This window comes from Hibiscus syriacus, unplaced genomic scaffold (genome assembly GCF_006381635.1).
Source record: "Hibiscus syriacus cultivar Baekdansim isolate YM2019G1 unplaced genomic scaffold, ASM638163v2 tig00110963_pilon, whole genome shotgun sequence".
Taxonomy (NCBI): Eukaryota; Viridiplantae; Streptophyta; class Magnoliopsida; order Malvales; family Malvaceae; genus Hibiscus; species Hibiscus syriacus.
Genome location: NW_024062936.1, coordinates 930,629 through 948,670, shown reverse-complemented (window position 1 = coordinate 948,670; position 18,042 = coordinate 930,629). Strand labels below are relative to the sequence as shown.

Sequence of the window (18,042 nt, the reverse complement as noted above, 5' to 3'; positions counted from 1 at the left end):
TATTAAAGACATTTTTCTCCTCACTTGAGGACAAATTCAATAAAAGAAAATCAAATAAATTTCATCTTGACATCTATCATAACTTCCAAGATAGTTAGTCAAAAATGCATCATTCTGATCTTTTCAGGAAATAAGAGCTCGGAAATAACCAGATGTTTTCAACCTGAAAGAACAATGCAATCCACATATTTGGCTTCCTGAAGTCAACAATCAGATCTTCTGAAGATGTTTCCTCAACATAAAGGAATCAATAGACAAACTTTGAGCTATTGAGATTATTTTCTTTAAAAAAAATAAAGTGTCGTCTCACTTGAGATAGTTTTCTTAAAAACAAATTTTATTTTGTCTCGCTTGAGACAACTTTCTCTTTAAAACAAATTATGTCTTGCTTGAGACATTTTTCCACAAATTTTGAGAATTTTAAAACAAATTGCGTCTCGCTTGAGACATTTTTCCTTTGAGATACAAATTTTGAATTTGATTCACTTAAAACAAAATTAATCTCACCTTAGATTGTTGTTTCTTTCAAAACAAATTTCATCTCGCTTGAGACCTTTTCCCTTTGAGATCCAAATTTCTAATTTGTTTCACATTAAACAAAGTTGATCTCACTTGAGATCGTTTTCTCAAAAACAAACTTTGTCTCGCTTGAGACAATTTCTCTAAAAACAAATTTTGTCTCATTTGAGACTATATCTTAAAGCAAATTTTGTCTCGCTTGAGACATCATTTTCTCTCATAATACAAATTTCAAGGTTGTTGTACTTAAAGCAAAATTAATATCACTTGAGATTTTCAAAGCTGATTTTGTCTCGCACGAGACAGTTTCCCCTTTAAACAAATCCTGAAATCGTTTCATTTGAAACAAAATAAACACTTTTGAAAACACCTTTGAGATTATTTCCATATAAACAAAATCGACAATCTTTGAATCTTTTAAAACAAAGTTTTGTCTCTCTTGAGACAATTTTGTGAAAAAAATCTTTGAGATTGTTTCTTTTGAAAAAAATCTTTGAGTCTATTTCTTTTGAAACAAAGTTTTGTCTCTCTTAAGACAATTTCGTGAAAAATCTTTGAGTCTGAAACAAAGTTTTGTCTCTCTTGAGACAATTTTGTGAAAAAAAAAATCTTTGAGATTGTTTCTTTTGAAACAAAAATCGTTGAGTCTGTTTCTTTGGAAACAAAATTTTGTCTCTCTTAAGATAATTTCTTTTGAAACAAAAAATCTTTGGGTCTGTTTCTTTGGAAACAAAATTTTGTCTCTCTTAAGATATTTTCTTTTGAAAAAAAAAATCTTTGAATCTGTTTCTCTTAAAATGAATTTTTTATCTCTTGAGACAGTTTCTCTTGAAGTAAATCTTTGATTATGTTCATCTTGAAAATCTTTGAGTTTGTTTCTCTTAACAAAATCATCTTTGAGTCTATTTCTTTAAAAACATATGTTATCTCTCTTAAGACAGTTTCTAATGAAAAACTAACTTTTGAGATTGTTTCATTTGAAACAAATTTGGTCTTACTTAAGATGTAATCCATCTTTGAGTCTGTTTCTTTTGAAACAAAATTTTATCTCTTAAAGGCAATTCCTTTTGAAAAAAAATCATTGAGTTTGTTTCCTTTGAAACAAAAATTTTGTCTCTCGAGACAACTTCTTTTGAAAATACCCACCTTTGAGATCGTTTCTATTAAAACAAATTTTATCTCGCATGAGACAGTTTCCTTCAATGTCATCTTTGAGTCGTTTCCCTTGAAACGAATTTTGTCTCTTAAAACATTTTCTCTTAAAACAAGATCATCTTTGAGTTTGTTTCTCTGGAAACAAGGTTTTATCCCTTAAAACAGTTTCTTTTGAAGAAAATCTGAGTCTGTTTCTTTGGAAACAAATTTTGTCTCACTAAGATACAATTTTCTGAAAAACAAAGTTTTGTCTCTTATGAAAATGTCTTTTAAAAAAAAAATCATTGAATCTCTTTCTTTGGAAACAAAATTTTGTTTCTCTCGAGACAGTTTCTTTGAGAAAAATCTTTGCGTTTGTTTCTTTGGAAAACAAAATTTACCATCATTGAATTTGTTTCCCTTGAAACAAAACAAACATCTTTGAGATCGTTTCCCTTGAAATGAATTTTGTCTCATTTGAGACAGTTTCCCATGAAACACAGATATTTGAGAACGTTTCCCTTAAAAACAAATTTTGTCTCGCTTGAGACAATTCCCTTTAAACGTCATCTTTTGAGTTGTTTCATTTGAAATGAATTTTGTCTCTTTCGAGACAGTTGCTTTTGAAACACATTATCTTTGAGCTTGTTTTTCTTGAAACAAATCTTTGAGTCTGTTTCTTTTGAAACAAATCTTTAATTTGGTTTCTCTTGAAACCATAACTCCTAAAGATGGCCAGCCGTCCTCATCATGTAGGAACCGTGTCATCCCCAGACCAGATCTCCTCATCACGTAGGAGCCGTGTCAACCATAGATAACCAGCCGTCCTCATCACGTAGGAACCGTGTTATCACCTTCAGATGGCCAGAACTCTTCATCACGTATGAGCCGTGTCATTCCCAGACCAGATCTCCTCATCACGTAGGAGCCGTGTCAACCATAGATAACCAGCCGTCCTCATCACGTAGGAACCGTGTTATCACCTTTAGATGGCCAGAACTCTTCATCACGTATGAGCCGTGTCATTCCCCGACCAGATTTCCTCATCACGTAGGAACCGCGTTAACCTTAAAACGACCCGAACTCTTCATCACGTATGAGCAGTGTCGTCCCCAACAACCAAAATTATCCAATTTCTAAGGGAGAGAGCCAGACAAAAACGTGATGTCTTTTCATCTTTGCCCTATTCTTGTTAACACAAGAATGCGCAAAGAGGGGCAGCTGTAGACACCCGTTTTTGTCCGGGTTTTTTTTATATATATTATTATTATCATTATTTTTATTATTATTATTTATTATTATTATATTCATTATCATTATTATTTACATATTTTGTGCAGGCCAATCCCAAGGCCCAAACCCGAGCCCATATGATAACCCAACTAGGGTTTCCTCTCAAGCTTCAGCTGACCCTCTCACCAGCCGTTGGATCTGGACCTAAATCAATGGTCCAGATCAGGAGATATTAGGGTTTTAACCCTAATCCCCTAAATGACTCAGCCGCCGCCTTCAACTTCTCATCTCTAGCCGCCGCTCAAGCCGAGCGTACCCTCGCCGACAGCCTCTGACGCCGGCTGCCTGCATCCACAGTGACCGAAGGTCCCTCCATCAATCTATTAACAGTGAAGAACAGCAAAACCAATCAAAAAATATATATATCATCAACAGTGAACCCATTAAAATATCATTTTAAATCCTGATTTTTCGGGATTCAATCGTACCAAATCAGAGAAACAATTCCCATACCCCGTAGGCTTCATGATTTCATTCAAAACCCCTAATAAATCAAGCATGCAACCGGACAGAGGGAGGGGATTCATTCGGGTTTCAAGAAAAAGAGAAGATAAAAAAGAAAAAAGAAAAAAAGAGAGTCAAATGAAAGGGAGAACCAACAACAAAAAGTGAAGAATAGAGAGAGAGGAGATCTCACCGTGGGTTCGAAGCCGGTTGGGAACACCAAGAGCCGCCGGATTTCAAAGACATCGAGAGGTAAAGACCTTAGATCTAGTGGGCTAGGGTGGATTCTAGGTGAGACGGGGTGAGGTTCTGAGTTTAGGGAGATGAGAGGATGATTTTGGGGGTCTCTGGCCCGTTCCGGCCACCGTGGGCCACCGCGCACCGCCGTGAGGCATCACCGGCGGCGGAGACTTTTCTTCTCCCCGATAAGGGAGTTGAGAGAGTTTAAAAATCCCTCTCTCCTCCCTCTGATTTCTCTAGCCGAGAAAATGAGAAGTTTAGCCCGTTTTAGCCTTTAAAAAATAAATATATAATTGAACCAAAACGACGCCGTTTTAGGGGTTTAGGGTATGCGTGTTTCAGCATGAAAGGGTAAATAGCCTATTTGGTCCTCGCATCTTTGTAACATCTTACCCGTGTTTCTCATATTAAAAGGGGTAAACCACACTTTTGGTCCCTGATCCTTTGTAACCGCATTATTTAGTCATTAAATGAGATTTATTGTATTTCGATTTCGAGCCTTTATTTTTAGAACTTATATTTTAGTCCTATTAATGGATGTTATGTTATTTTTGTGGATATTTGACTTTGGCCACAATGTTTGTATTAGTTTCATTTTAGTCACTGATTTTGTATGTTGTACATTTTGGCTGATGTTCGAATTTGACTCTAAGATTTGTAAATCTGTTTATTTTAGTCACTAGTTTGCATTCGGTTTAATTACTATTTTAGTCCCTACGTTTCTGTTTTTGCCATTTTAGTCTTTTAATTTTCTATTTTGCTGTTTTAGCCCTTTAATTTGTTATTACCATGTTAGTCATTGTAATTATTAAATACTTACTTTTTGATCATTATATTTTGGGTTGTAACATTCATTTGTATTTATTTCAATCTGTACGTACATATTTCGTGTTATGTAGTCATTTGTATCAAATGTAAATAAATATGCCTAACTTTATTTGTTGTAAATATTTTATTGTGCATTTTTTTATCATATTTATTTCCATTTCCTTAAGTATTAATGTTATCCGAATATTTCAAGAATGTATTTGAAGAACGGGTGTGGAGAGTATCACTTGACCGAAGTGGTACAATCCGATACAACGTTCAAACGAAATAAGACTTGAAATAAATTTAATTTATTTTACTGATTAAATCTCTTATGATTCAATGTGTTTTTATAGGGTAATTTAATTTATGTAGAGGTCGATAGTTAATTTACATTCGATTCAATTTTTTTTAATCAATGTGGATGGAGTATTCTTTTACTGATAAGAAATAGTCGAGTTAGCTTTCTCGAGGGAGGATTACTAATTTCGAGATTTCTTTTCGGGTTAAAGAGTTTTCTATAATTAATTAGTTCGAAGTGAATTAATCAATGTTCAATAAACGGATCACATTTTAACTTTATATTTGACTCATAAATTCCACCATTTACAACAAGGTGTAAGCGACACAGTACCAGTTTTTGGGCGTTGTGGGGTGTTATTCCTTCCCCACACGTAACCGACTCCCGAACTCATTTAATCGAATCTTTGGTGACGCAGACTAAATTTTGTCTTAAAAAATGATTTTTCTTAAAATTGTTAAAAGACGTTTTTAGGTATTTGACATACCTAACCCAAAGGTCGATGGCGACTCCATTTTCAATTTAATTCAAATCAATCCAAAATCGCCCAATTTTTCAAAAATAAAGTCGTAATCGTTTTTAAAAAAAACATATTTAATTGTTTTAAAAAAAATGGTTATGACACGGATCTTGTGACTTATGCCATTAGCTCCTTACCGATTCATTGGCATAGCCAACAGGTATTCCGAGCTCCATTCCATTGTGTTAGGTCAGAGCTCTAAAAACCTGCTCCAAATAAAGAAGAAAAACAACGCAACAAATGAAATCCAACCTATGTCACAAAATTATGGTGGTAAGTAATACAATCAAGAATACCTTTTCTTTTCCAACATTTTTCCAATTCAAATAACCGTCGGCGGTTACGCACATAGAGGGCAAAACAAATAACGGTTGGCGATTACAGACATAGAGGGCGATAGAAGGGCACTGTTGCTGTCATAGAATAACGCTCGCAGAGATAGAGGGCGCTATTGGCCCTCTACCGCTATATTGTGAGAGCGGACCACTATTTAAATCCTTAAATTTCCAAGCTAGTCATTTAAGGAAAGCTTTAGCACACTGTATAGGCAACATAGCATAATTAATACAGGTTTCGTAAACCACATATTTCAGCACTTGCACTTTTCAGAAATCCAAAGTGCTGACACATTAGTACTTAAACCCTAAAGGTTTAAGTGGTTCGATTCTAGAGAGGGGATGAGACATTAGCGCTACCTTCCATCAACCCTTTAAACTATCAGTGAGGACAGTTAAATCGGAAGGAACTAGGATTCTTATAAAGAACGACTACTCCAATAAATTAAAACATCATACAAAATCTTTGGAACTAGGATTGGGGTGGGGGCATTCAACGAGGAACACCCTTCCAAAAATAGGCGCAACCATATTAGGTGGAGAGCACACGGTATTCTTTAGTAAAAGGCGAAAGAATAGTTCGTTTTGTGCTCACCACACGGCTCCGTGATTCTTCATTCTAGATTAGCTCTTTTATTTATGGAAGTCGGTTGAGATGCTCTTTTATGTTTGGCAGCAGTGTGAGATTGTTTTATTCTCCAGTTTCTACTCCCTAGACCTTTGGGCCTGCAATTCCCCACTCTTGTGCCAAATTACACACTTTTCTATCACGTTTTCCCTCATTTCTCCTGCTTTGTTTAATGAAGCTTCCAATTTTAACTTCAAAGCCTCTGGCCGCCACCCCTCTGGTATACTGTTTCTATTTGAAGCTCAAACTCCAAGTGGGACAAATATAGTTTTGGTTTCGATGAGTTGCTGAAGCACCAAAAGCTTGTCTTTTGACTGTAAGCTCTGATCATCAATCTTCCAATTAGAACGAAGCAACAAAGTAAACGTTTTTTTTTGTGTGAGCAGAAACACAGTTCCGATGAACTCAGTGTTGTCGCCTACGATTACTTATTCTGTCAACGGCATGATTACTTATTCTGTCAACGGCATTGATATCGACACTGAGAACTAAATTGATCTGATAAACATGTCAACTTGCATAATGTTCAAGTAAGCACCGAATGCCATCTGTGCAGAGGAATACATATGTAGGGCTTAATTGCTGGTGGACTTTATTTTCATGTTTCTATGCATTTATTGATCAACTTTCTGGAGATCGACATATCAAATTGCCAGAGCCCAGAAGTAAGCTACTTATATCACTTGTTGCTTGAGAATAAGCTTTCATTCTACCTACAAGTTTTTGCTTGTATAGTTGCAGTGTCATAAATGTGCATTCAAATGTTAAAACGTAGGTCTTCCATTAATACAAGATATCTATAGTAGAAGTGTCCGTTTGTCAAATATGCATATACACATTTTTTGTTGTTGCTGTTTTCTAGGAACAGCAGTATGAGGAAGTGTCAAGATGTCTGTAAAAAATAGCCAAATTCTCATATAATAGAAAACAAAACAACTCTGTTTGATCCATCTAGATCTAGCCTTACATTTCCGTCATCCAAAGGTGGTTCAATCTTACCCCCAAAGATTTGAAGCCCCCACTACTCTCTTAATTAGGCAACAACATCTCAAACGCCCTCCCTCGTTGGAACCACCATGCCTTTACCAATGCAACTTGCCAATCCTGAAACATTCACTTGGACAGGTTGAGAAACAATAAACAAGTGAATTCAACAGGTTAAAGCAGCAACAACTAAACTAAGTTTGTTTACAATTATTGAAAAGAACACAGAGCTAACATCTTGACAAAAAGCAACTGATACTCATACCATAGGAAACAAGACAGCTCTGTTTTTACACATTTTTTTTACTTCAAGATCAAGATCCATCTTGTCTAGCATTATCCAACGGAGGTTCAATTAAACTTCCATTGCAAAGCCCAAGCAGCTTCTGAGGAAACCTCGTCTTTTTCTCCACCTCGCCGTTATCCCCAAACAATCGCTTCCTATAAACCTGATGGAGCCTCCCAAACAAGTCCTTCTTAATAGATTCGAATGCCATATCCAACCTTTCCAACTGCTCCAATGCATTCTGGTTATACATAAACAACCCGTAATACAAGTCAAAGCTGTCCCCTTTAGTATTCTCCACCAAATTCAACAATGTCTCGTACCCTTTGGTGTTAATAGGCGAAGACTCCAACTCGAACTTCTCCAACAGCCTCCCCATTGTATGAGTCACGAACTGAGACCCCGCCGCGTACTTATCATGCTCCATGCAACTCATCTCCACCATTCTACACCCTTCATTCTCGAATATGCCCAAAAACTTGTCGCATCTCTTCACTCGACTCTCCTCGTCCCCGATCCTCACTTTATCGTAAACGAAAGGAAGCCCCGCCCACGAGGTTTTACCACTTTCGGGTCCGAACATGGGATGGGTACATAAGATATCGAAATCCTGAGGCAAATACTTCAAGAAAAGGTTCCTGGGGAACTCTTTAACTGAAAGAACGTCGACGAAAAGGGTGTTTCGACGCAGTCTTTGAAAGGGTAGTTTTTGAAGGATAGTTTCGGTTGAAAGAATGGAAGTAGAGAAGAGGAGGACGTCTGGGTGTTGCTCGAAAAGATCGTTTGGGTCGGAGTAGAAGGAGATACCGAGCTGGTTGGCGAGGCCAGTGTAGTTAGTTCTTGAGTGAGCGAGGATAGTGTGGTGGTGGCGGAGGAAGGTTTTGGAGAGAAACTGGCCAAAGTTGCCGAAGCCGACAATGGCGATCTTGAGGGACGTGGATTGAATGTAGCGGTTTTTGAGATGGGATTCGTAGTCGAAAGGTTGAGCGGCGTCGATGCAGTTGATTTGCAAAGAAGGGAAACGGGAGGACTTGGAGGGATTGGGGACGAATGGTTGAGGGAGAGGGAGGGAAAGAGAGTGGGAAAAGGACAGTGAAGGGAAGGATTGGGGATTTAGAGATCTTGTGGCAGAGGAAAGCAACATTGTTGAAATTTGCGATTTGTTTATAAGCTCTACTGGGATTTCAATTTTATAGTAATTAAAACTTCAGAGGCGGCTTTATATTTCTTCTGGTGGCTGGATTCCCTAAAGGGGAATAATTAATGAAATTTATTTTTAGATTGCTTTTTACACTGCACAGTGCACAAGCACAAGCACAACCTCAAAGTTATTTGTATGTATCTTTTAGCTTTTCATTTATTGAAAAATAAAATCCATTTAAAAAATGAGTATTCGAATAATCAATTCAAAGATAAAAATTTGGTTCTATTCAAACTAAATCAATTTGAAACTAAAGAGTGAAAAAAACTGGATACGTACCAGTTTTCTCTTTCGTTTTTCTGTTGGCCATACTATCTCTGTGTTGATTACCTCGTCCTTGAAAAAGTCATAATGATTCAACCAACTACTTCGCTTCTCTTTGTCGTCAGCCTGCAACCATGCAATTCTGAACGGAAGATAGGGTTGGGTTGGGGGGAGGTCCTTGAACCTCTAATAACATAAGCAATTCGTATATGACAATGGTCACTACATTAATAATTTATTGCCAATAAAAGCACTCATCAAAACTATCTTTAAGACTGGTTTAAATGTTTGAAAAATGATTATGAGATCACAAAATTTCAAAATTAAGTTGTTCTGACACTGGGAAAATAAGACATCCTACCCATGATAACAAATGATCATTTTCTGTGATCAGTCATCGTCGACCCATAAAAAATAGTAATGACTATACCTAAGCAACACTAACAGTTTGGATTGATTCAGAAACTTAACACTTCTGGAAGAATAGGAACAACATTGTTGCACGGAAGTTAAGCTGCACGTAACAATCCGTCCTCCCAAGTAGTGTTTTCCGGTCATCCCTTCCCTAAAAGATCTTGAAGAGCAAGCCACCGTGAGTGGCAAAGAAGGGAGCGAACACGAGTGACTCGACTGCCATAAGCTTGATCAGGATGTTAAGTGAAGGGCCGGAGGTATCTTTGAGTGGATCACCAACAGTGTCACCAATGACAGCTGCCTTGTGAGGATCAGATCCTTTTGGACCGAGGGTCCTGGCGTGCTCTGAGGCACCAGCCTGACATTGGAAAATATATGAATCACTCAAACATACAGAGAAAGTAGCATAAATAAGCCAGTAAAGTTGGGTGGGAATTCCTCTTGAATATTTTAAAAGTATTTACCTCAATGTACTTCTTGGCATTGTCCCAAGCCCCACCAGTGTTAGAAGCAGAAATTGCAATCTGTCAAAGAACAAAGCCAAGAGTCATAATCAATGATTTTTTTAATGTTCACCCACTTTTCCAACCATCATCCATCATGCTTTGAAAGAAGGATTCTGGCAAGCGTTTCCAACTTTACCTGAACACCAGAAACAAGAGCACCAGCAAGGACACCAGCAAGAGTCTCAACACCAAAGAAAATTCCAACAATTAGGGGAGTAAGCATAACAAGGGCACCGGGAGGAATCATCTCCTTGATAGAGGCATCGGTTGAAATTTTGACACACGTAGCATAATCAGGCTTTGCATGACCCTCCATGAGACCAGGAATGGTGTTGAACTGTCTGCGAACCTCCTCAACCATCTTTAAAGCTGCACTTCCCACACTCTTCATGGTCATGGCAGAGAACCAGTAGGGAAGCATGGCACCAACAATTAAACCGATGAACACCTTTGGGGTCAAGACATCAACAGTAGTGATAGCTGCACGGCTCACAAAGGCACCAAATAGAGCCAATGACACCAACGCTGCTGATCCAATGGCAAATCCCTGGAAACATATAAGGATTGTACATCAAATATGTATGACCAATAATCGATTCTGTTATACTATGCTTAAAGCAACTCTGGTGTCAATTTAAACACTCTCCTAGAAACAATCTCTAGGAAAAAAATTAAATGTTGTACCTTCCCAATAGCAGCAGTGGTGTTTCCAGCAGCATCAAGAGCATCAGTTCTCTCACGAATGCGATGGCTCATTCCAGCCATCTCAGCAATACCTCCAGCATTGTCACTGATGGGACCATAAGCATCAATGGCCAACCCAGTTGCGATGGTGCTCAACATTCCAAGGGCAGCGACTGCAATCCCGTACATGGCAGCAAAGCTAAAACTAACAAAAATGCTGATTGCAATGGCAAAAATCGGGATGATCACAGATTTGTATCCTAAAGCAAGTCCAAAAATAACATTGGTTGCTGCTCCTGTCCTGCAGGAATCAGCAACATCCTGCACAGGACTAAAAATACAGGAAACTATATATTAGGATTCAAAATTTGCAGCAACAATGCTATAGATAATAAGTCAAAGACTGTTTTCAGTACCTGTATGCATTGATGGTGTAGTACTCGGTAACAAAACCAATAATAAGTCCAGCCCAGAGACCAACACCCACGCACAAAAATAGTTGCCTGCAAATCAAAATCATTTCGGCAATTACATGTACAGGTATCATAAGCACAAGCAAGATATCATAAAATAGATGCTAGGCGAGACATGATGCAGGCCACCAGCTTCATGTCTTTAAGAAGTTTATAATTAATATTCATGTCAATGTGCAAAAGGTTTTGACCTTTCCTACTCTCAAAAGTTTAGGCATAACTGAATAATAGATGCGCCTAGGTAGAAATTCCAAAATAGCATGCTTGCCATATGTAAGAATCATGTAATCTTACCAGTTCTTAACAACTTTCTGATCCCCAAAATTGTAAATGGTGAAGGAAGATGGCACACCAATCCATGTAACAAATGCAATTCCCACAGTCATAATAACAGTGGATATGATAAGCTGCTTCTTCAAAGCTGGTTCAATTTCGTTGACACCATTGATTTCGAAGAAATCCGTCGCAAATAGGGTTGTGATCAAACAGACAAGAATACCAACAGAACTAATGAGCAGAGGATACAACATGGCAGTGAAGTCGTGGTTTACTCCAAATGAGGAAATAGAAGCGACAACAAGAGCAGCACAGGAAGATTCAGCATATGAGCCAAATAGATCTGAACCCATACCAGCAATGTCCCCAACATTATCACCAACATTATCAGCAATGACCTGAGTTACAAAACAAGTTTAAATCATTTAAGGTTCTACATACAAAATAATTTCCTGTGGAACAAAGATTGACAAGCATACAATTAACATGGAATAACCATAATATAAAAGAATGATTTTGCTTACAGCTGGGTTTCTTGGATCATCTTCTGGAATGTTCCTTTCAACCTTGCCTACAAGATCAGCGCCAACATCAGCAGCCTTTGTATAGATACCACCACCAACTCTTCCAAAGAGTGCCATAGATGATCCTCCAAGACCATAACCAGTAATAGCCTCAAAAAGGCCTTCCCAGTCATCACCGTAATACAGCTTGAAGAGATTGATGGCTACGTAAAGCACTAACAAACCATTTGCAGCGAGGAGAAAACCCATTACTGCACCAGATCTAAATGCAACAATGAAAGCCTTTCCAACACCCTTTCTTGCTTCTAAGGTTGTCCTTGCATTTGCATAGGTAGCAATTTTCATCCCAAGAAACCCAGAGAGAACAGAGGTTATAGCACCAAGCAAGAAGGATATAGTACTGAAGAGAGCAGTGCCAAGAGCAGGTTTGCAAATGTTTTCCTTATCATAGGTGCAAGGCTGGCTCTTTGTGCTGAAGCCCTCAACAGATCCCAGGAAGAGGAAAATCAAGATAGCAAAGCCAATCATGAAGACGCCAACATACTGATATTCAGTGAAAAGAAAGGATGTTGCACCTGTTGCACCATGCATCAACCGATTTAATTGATATGGATAACCATAATTTGTCTCTTCTTCAAGACTATATACTTGACCAAGAGAAACAAGGCTTAGGTCAAACTCTTTAGTACGAAAAGCATTATCTCATATAGTTCATGCCATTGAAAACCTGTATCGGCATATATCAAGTGTACTTTTGTTTTGAAAAATTCAATCTTCTATTATCTAATTAATTTATAGTTATTGTTGTATCAATAAAACATAATGACATTGACAACTTATGTTACCCCTAAATTATTAATATGCATTTTATGTTGTTATTACTATATTGAAACAAATTAATGTATTTCGACGAGAAAATTGAACATCAATTTTATTTTTATTTGACATGTATATATTATTTTTTGACATATATTAATTGCAAATATATGATAACAAGTGCCATATAGTAATTTATGATAGATATTAAATACAATAAATATTTTTGTATTTAATTTTTCAAACCATTGGATGAACACTTAGATGGCGTTTGGCTCGCTCGAATGTTTCTGAGGGAATTAGAATCTGTGAAGGAATTGGAATCTGTAGGAATTGTAATTTGAATCTGAAACTTGTTTGGTTGGCAGGAAATTGAATTGGAATCCAATTCCATATTCTGTTTGGTTCGTAGACATGTCAGATGAATTTGATTTCAGTAATGTAAAATGACAAAATTGCCCTTCTTGTTTTTTTTTGCTTAATTTTAGTTTGTTTTATAACTTACATGTAGCAATATATTATAAAATTTTAAAAAATATTAAATTTTCATTTTATTGATTGATTATTCATTTCACTAAATTATAAAAATCATACTAATAAACATCATAAGTTAAAATCATCCCAATTAGGGATGGTCATGGGTCGGATTTTTGGTCCACCCAACCCGACCCGAGAACAAGGGAACCTCCACTCGAGACCCGACCAAAAATAAAGTTTCACCCAACCCAAATATATGAATTAGAAACCCGACCCGACCCGTAATAAAAAAATATTTTTATTCAATAAAAACAGTGACTTAATTAAAAAAAATTATATATAGAGGGGTATTATTGCAATTATTCCTAAATATATAAGGTACAATTATATATTTTTTTCGGTTCAGGTCGGGTATTTTTCACCCTAACCCCGAACCCGACCCGAATATCACACTTAAAAAAACCCGACCCGACCCGAATATCACACTTAAAAAAACCAGACCCGACCCCGAATTTTTTTTAAAAAAAATCCGACCCGATCCCGAAATTTAAAAAAAAATCCGACCCGAATTGCAAAAGATTGATGAGAGTAGTATGGTCAAATTTCACATTCCCTCCTCCAAAGGATTTCAATTCCATCATGTTATGGATGAAATTTACTTTCCCTCCCTTGATGGAATTGGATTCCAATTCCTCCTTTGAAAACTTGAACCAAACATGGGAAAGTGGTAGAATTAGATTCCAATTCCCCCCTAATTCCAAGAGATTCCAGCGAACCAAATGCCACCAAAGATTTGGGTCATGGACTTACGACACAAATTATATAAAATGATAACAGTTGTTTATCTATAAGAATAAATGAGATCCCCAACGTTGTGGTAACTACAACGATGTTAAACTACTCAGTCATACCATGAAGCTATGGGAAAGGGTGATAGAGGCTAGGTTGAGACAGATTACTAGGGTTTCGGAAAACCAATTTGGCTTTATGCCAGGTAGGTCTACTACGGAGGCGATTCATCTCATTCGACGGCTTATGGAGAAATATAGGGAAAAAAATAGAGATCTTCACATGGCGTTCATTGACCTTGAGAAGACGTATGATAGCGTACCCCGCGATACGATCTGGAAGACCTTGGAAACGAGACGGATCTCAACTGCTTATATTCGGGCGATTCGTGATATGTATTGTAGATCTACTACATACGTCAAGACTAAAGTTGGCGACACCGAGGCATTCCCGGTGGAAATCGAACTCCACCAAGGGTCGGCTCTTAGCCCTTACGTCTTCGCCTTGATTATGGACGACATCTATTGTGCGACACCAGACGGTGTTCCATGGTGTATGCTTTTCGCTGACGACATTGTCCTAGTTGCTGAAACAAAAAATGAGCTGAATAGTAGACTGGCTACCTGGAAGACTGCTTTGGAAGAAAAAGATCTAAAGATCAATATTAAAAAAACAGAGTATTTATGTTCAAACTTCAGTGGGAACCAAAACGATGAAGATGTAGAAGTATGCATCGAAGGACACATTCTCCCCTCAAATGATTGTTTCAAGTACCTAGGGTCTATGATACATAAAGATGGGGTGTAGATGATGACGTTACACACCGTATAAAGGCGGGATGACTAAAGTAGAGGGTTGCTACTGGAGTTTTGTGTGATAAGAAGGTGCCTCTAAAACTTAAGGGAAAATTTTATAGAATGACAATAAGACCAACGCTGCTGTATGTATCAGAATGTTGGGCAATCAAGAAGGATCGCGTAAGGAGGATGGAGGCCTCAGAAATGAGAATGCTTCGATGGGCATGTGGTAAGACTCTGTGAGACATGACACCAAATTCTACAATTAGGATGTCATTAGGGGTGGTGCCTGTATCTGAAAAATTGAGGGAGGGAAGACTACGGTGGTTTGGGCATGTCTTTAGGCGACAACTGTCGGATGCGGTCAGGAGGGTAGAGTCGATTACAGCCGACAGTGCAGAAGGAGAGGACAACCAAGGAGGAAGTAAGTAGACTGTTTGAGATCTGATTTGAAAGATCTAGCCCTTACCAAGGATATGATCTCTGATAGGAAAGTATGAAGACTTAAGACCAGGATAGTCGAGTAGTGTGGGTCACAGTCATATGGTGTAACATCTCTGTCTTCTTTTTAATGCCTTTGTAGTAATTTCCATGACTTCTACTTTTTATACGTTTCTATCATTGGAATTTATGAAGGCTTAGAACTAGGGTAGCGAAGTAGTATAGCCTTAGTTTAGGTTTTAACCCATTTGACTTTATTCCTTCTCGTACCTTGTTATCGCTGACTATTGTGTGTCATTCTCTTCATGTTTTCTCTTTTTAAATTTTAGCTGAGACTTACATTTCTGTCTATATGCAGAGATTTTTACGCAGTGATTTATTTGCAGGGATTACTTCTCATTACAAACGCACATATGAAGACTGTATATGAAGACTGTATATGAAGACTGTTCAACTATGTATTTATTTATTTATTTATACTTGCATTGTATTTTATCTTTATTTTTAATTTTCTGACTGTCAGAGATCTTCTACGGAAGTTGCTCTCAACCTGGCGTTGGAGGCAGCTTACTACCCTACTTCCCCTTTATCCCATTACATATGGGAATATGATTTTGTTGTTGTTGTATATTATTTAACTACTGAACCTGTAATCGTCAGAAATTTTCTAATAACAAAAACTTAAACCCCCACCAAAATAAATAAATAAATATAAAGACAGCTACAATTTCCGAAAGGAAAAATAAGCACTTATAAAAATGATATCTTAACTAGATTAGTATCATTACTATTCTTTACTTGCAGAAGATAAGTATAACTAGATTACTATCCCTATGCTGATTCGAAGAAAGAAACAAAATACGTATGGAATGGGGCACGTGCAGCACACGTCCAAAGGCGGGCAAATTCTATTTTAACATCCACAGAACCTAATAATTCTTTTAGATAAGACAATATACCATAACTGCCAGTAATGATAGCACCACCAAGATAAAGCATGTCCCAGTTATAACTCCACCACTCACCAAATCTAAACTTTAGATCCAATTAAAAGATTTCACTGCTAATATACTTCCGATGAAAAAATAAAGTTCTTCTTATGGAATATAATTTTTGGCAAGGAATACTCAACCTTAATTTTACAGTTGAGTTCCCTACCATTAAGCCAAATTGCAAGAGCAAGAGAATTAACGATTTAAGCTATTTTATTGGAGAAATTTTATATTTTTTTTAAAGAAATAACTTCCATATTATTGCAGCTCAACTCAAGTATGTGAAATGAAATAATTTCTAAAAAAATTACGAAATCCAAAAAAAATATATATAGTCCAGATCTAACATCAAAGTCCAAAGATTTTTACCTTCGGAGATAGCGTTTTGAATTTCAGCGCACTTGGTGACGACGTTATGGTCATTGAGTCCTTCCTCTTCCTCAATCAAGGAATCACCGTAACCGTTCTTGTTACTACCGGATGCATGTCGCTCGGATGTGAGCTTCACGCGCGACACCAACACCCACTGCACCAACGAGAAAGCAATCCCAATCACGGCGCACACTGGCACAAAGATCTCCGTCGCAAACTCCGATAACAACGCCTCCCCCATCGCTGCTAACTTACAGTCCTCTAGTCTCCGCGAAAGATAAAAGAACTCGAGCTACGAAGAGGAAGAATGAATTGAGTAGGAGTATAGCCTCTTTTATATAGGGCTCCAGTGAATTTATGTCGAGAAAGAAATGGGATATTTCTAATATCCAAAGCGAGCAATCCCCTGCAAACGAATCTATTGAAGCCTCTTCTGTTTTGAGCCCTTTGATTTATTATATCAGCAGATAATGTACGAAAGAAGGGAATATATGACCTTTAGCTGTGGATAACTATGCACTTTACTATGGTACCCCTTTTTTTTCTTCTTCTTCAAAATATGGGTTCGTAAAAAATACCAACTACCAGCACAAGATTAGATCTTTTTGGAAAAGAGTGTCCAACTATCCACTAAACCATTATAACAAAACGTTCCGTACAACAAGTTCAATAGACTCAGGATAGTCCTGATCAAAGTAAAAGGAAACATTGGAATCAAGAGGTCGTTTTGCTAACATATGAGCAATTTGATTCGCTTCTCTATAAATGTATGAAAAAAATACAGTTAGTGAATTGAGTACATTTGAAACGAATAGATTGAATAAGTAAACCTAACGTGGAATCATCAGTCTCACAACTATAAAACTTAGACACAACCATCGCGGAATCAACTTCAATAATAATATTTTGACATCCTTCTTCTAATGCGATATTAATCGCCGCAGTGAGACTATGAAGGTCAGCGACACCAAAGTTATAGAAACCAGCAAACGTGATTGCATACCACCTAGGACCTTTCTCCGAGCGTCTCGGGAAACTGCACCAACGACCGTTAATCTATTAGGCCAATGAATCTACCTCTTGAATCGCAAACATAGCGGTATTTGAGTTCGGTGAGACGGTATCGTCTTCGGGCTAAAATAGATGATTGACTTGGACAAGTTAATCCTTTGTCCTGAAGAGGCAGCATAGGTACCGAGCATCTCTTTTATATATGTAGCTTCCATTGTCGAGTTTTGTAAGAACACACCAAACTGTTATCTACGAATAATAGATATTCACCATGCCCTCCGCGGATGTTCACGTTCAATGATGGTTTGGGCTGCTTTTGTTCGACCAGATCGGTTGGCTGATTATTTATCACTGGATCTTGTTACTTGGATGATTTTCAATTCATCGGATACTGCTTATTTTGGTATTCAAACAAAAGAAAATTAGACATTCTCTTTGGAACGCTTCTCTGGCACATTTGGCTTGATCGCAACAATTATGTGTTTAATGACTGTTCAAGCGACCCAAATTCTAC

At 37.4% G+C, this 18,042-nt stretch overlaps 1 non-coding gene and 1 pseudogene across 1 annotated transcript; both read right to left on the bottom strand.

Annotated features, from left to right (window-relative positions):
* Nucleotides 1-6,080: 6,080 nt before the first annotated feature.
* LOC120148627 lies at nt 6,081-6,197 on the bottom strand. The gene has a single exon (XR_005518385.1). It is a non-coding gene; the product is annotated as a U5 spliceosomal RNA (small nuclear RNA).
* A 1,280-nt stretch (nt 6,198-7,477) lies between these two features.
* On the bottom strand, nt 7,478-16,796 carry LOC120148571 (annotated as a pseudogene).
* Between the last annotated feature and the right edge of the window lie 1,246 nt (nt 16,797-18,042).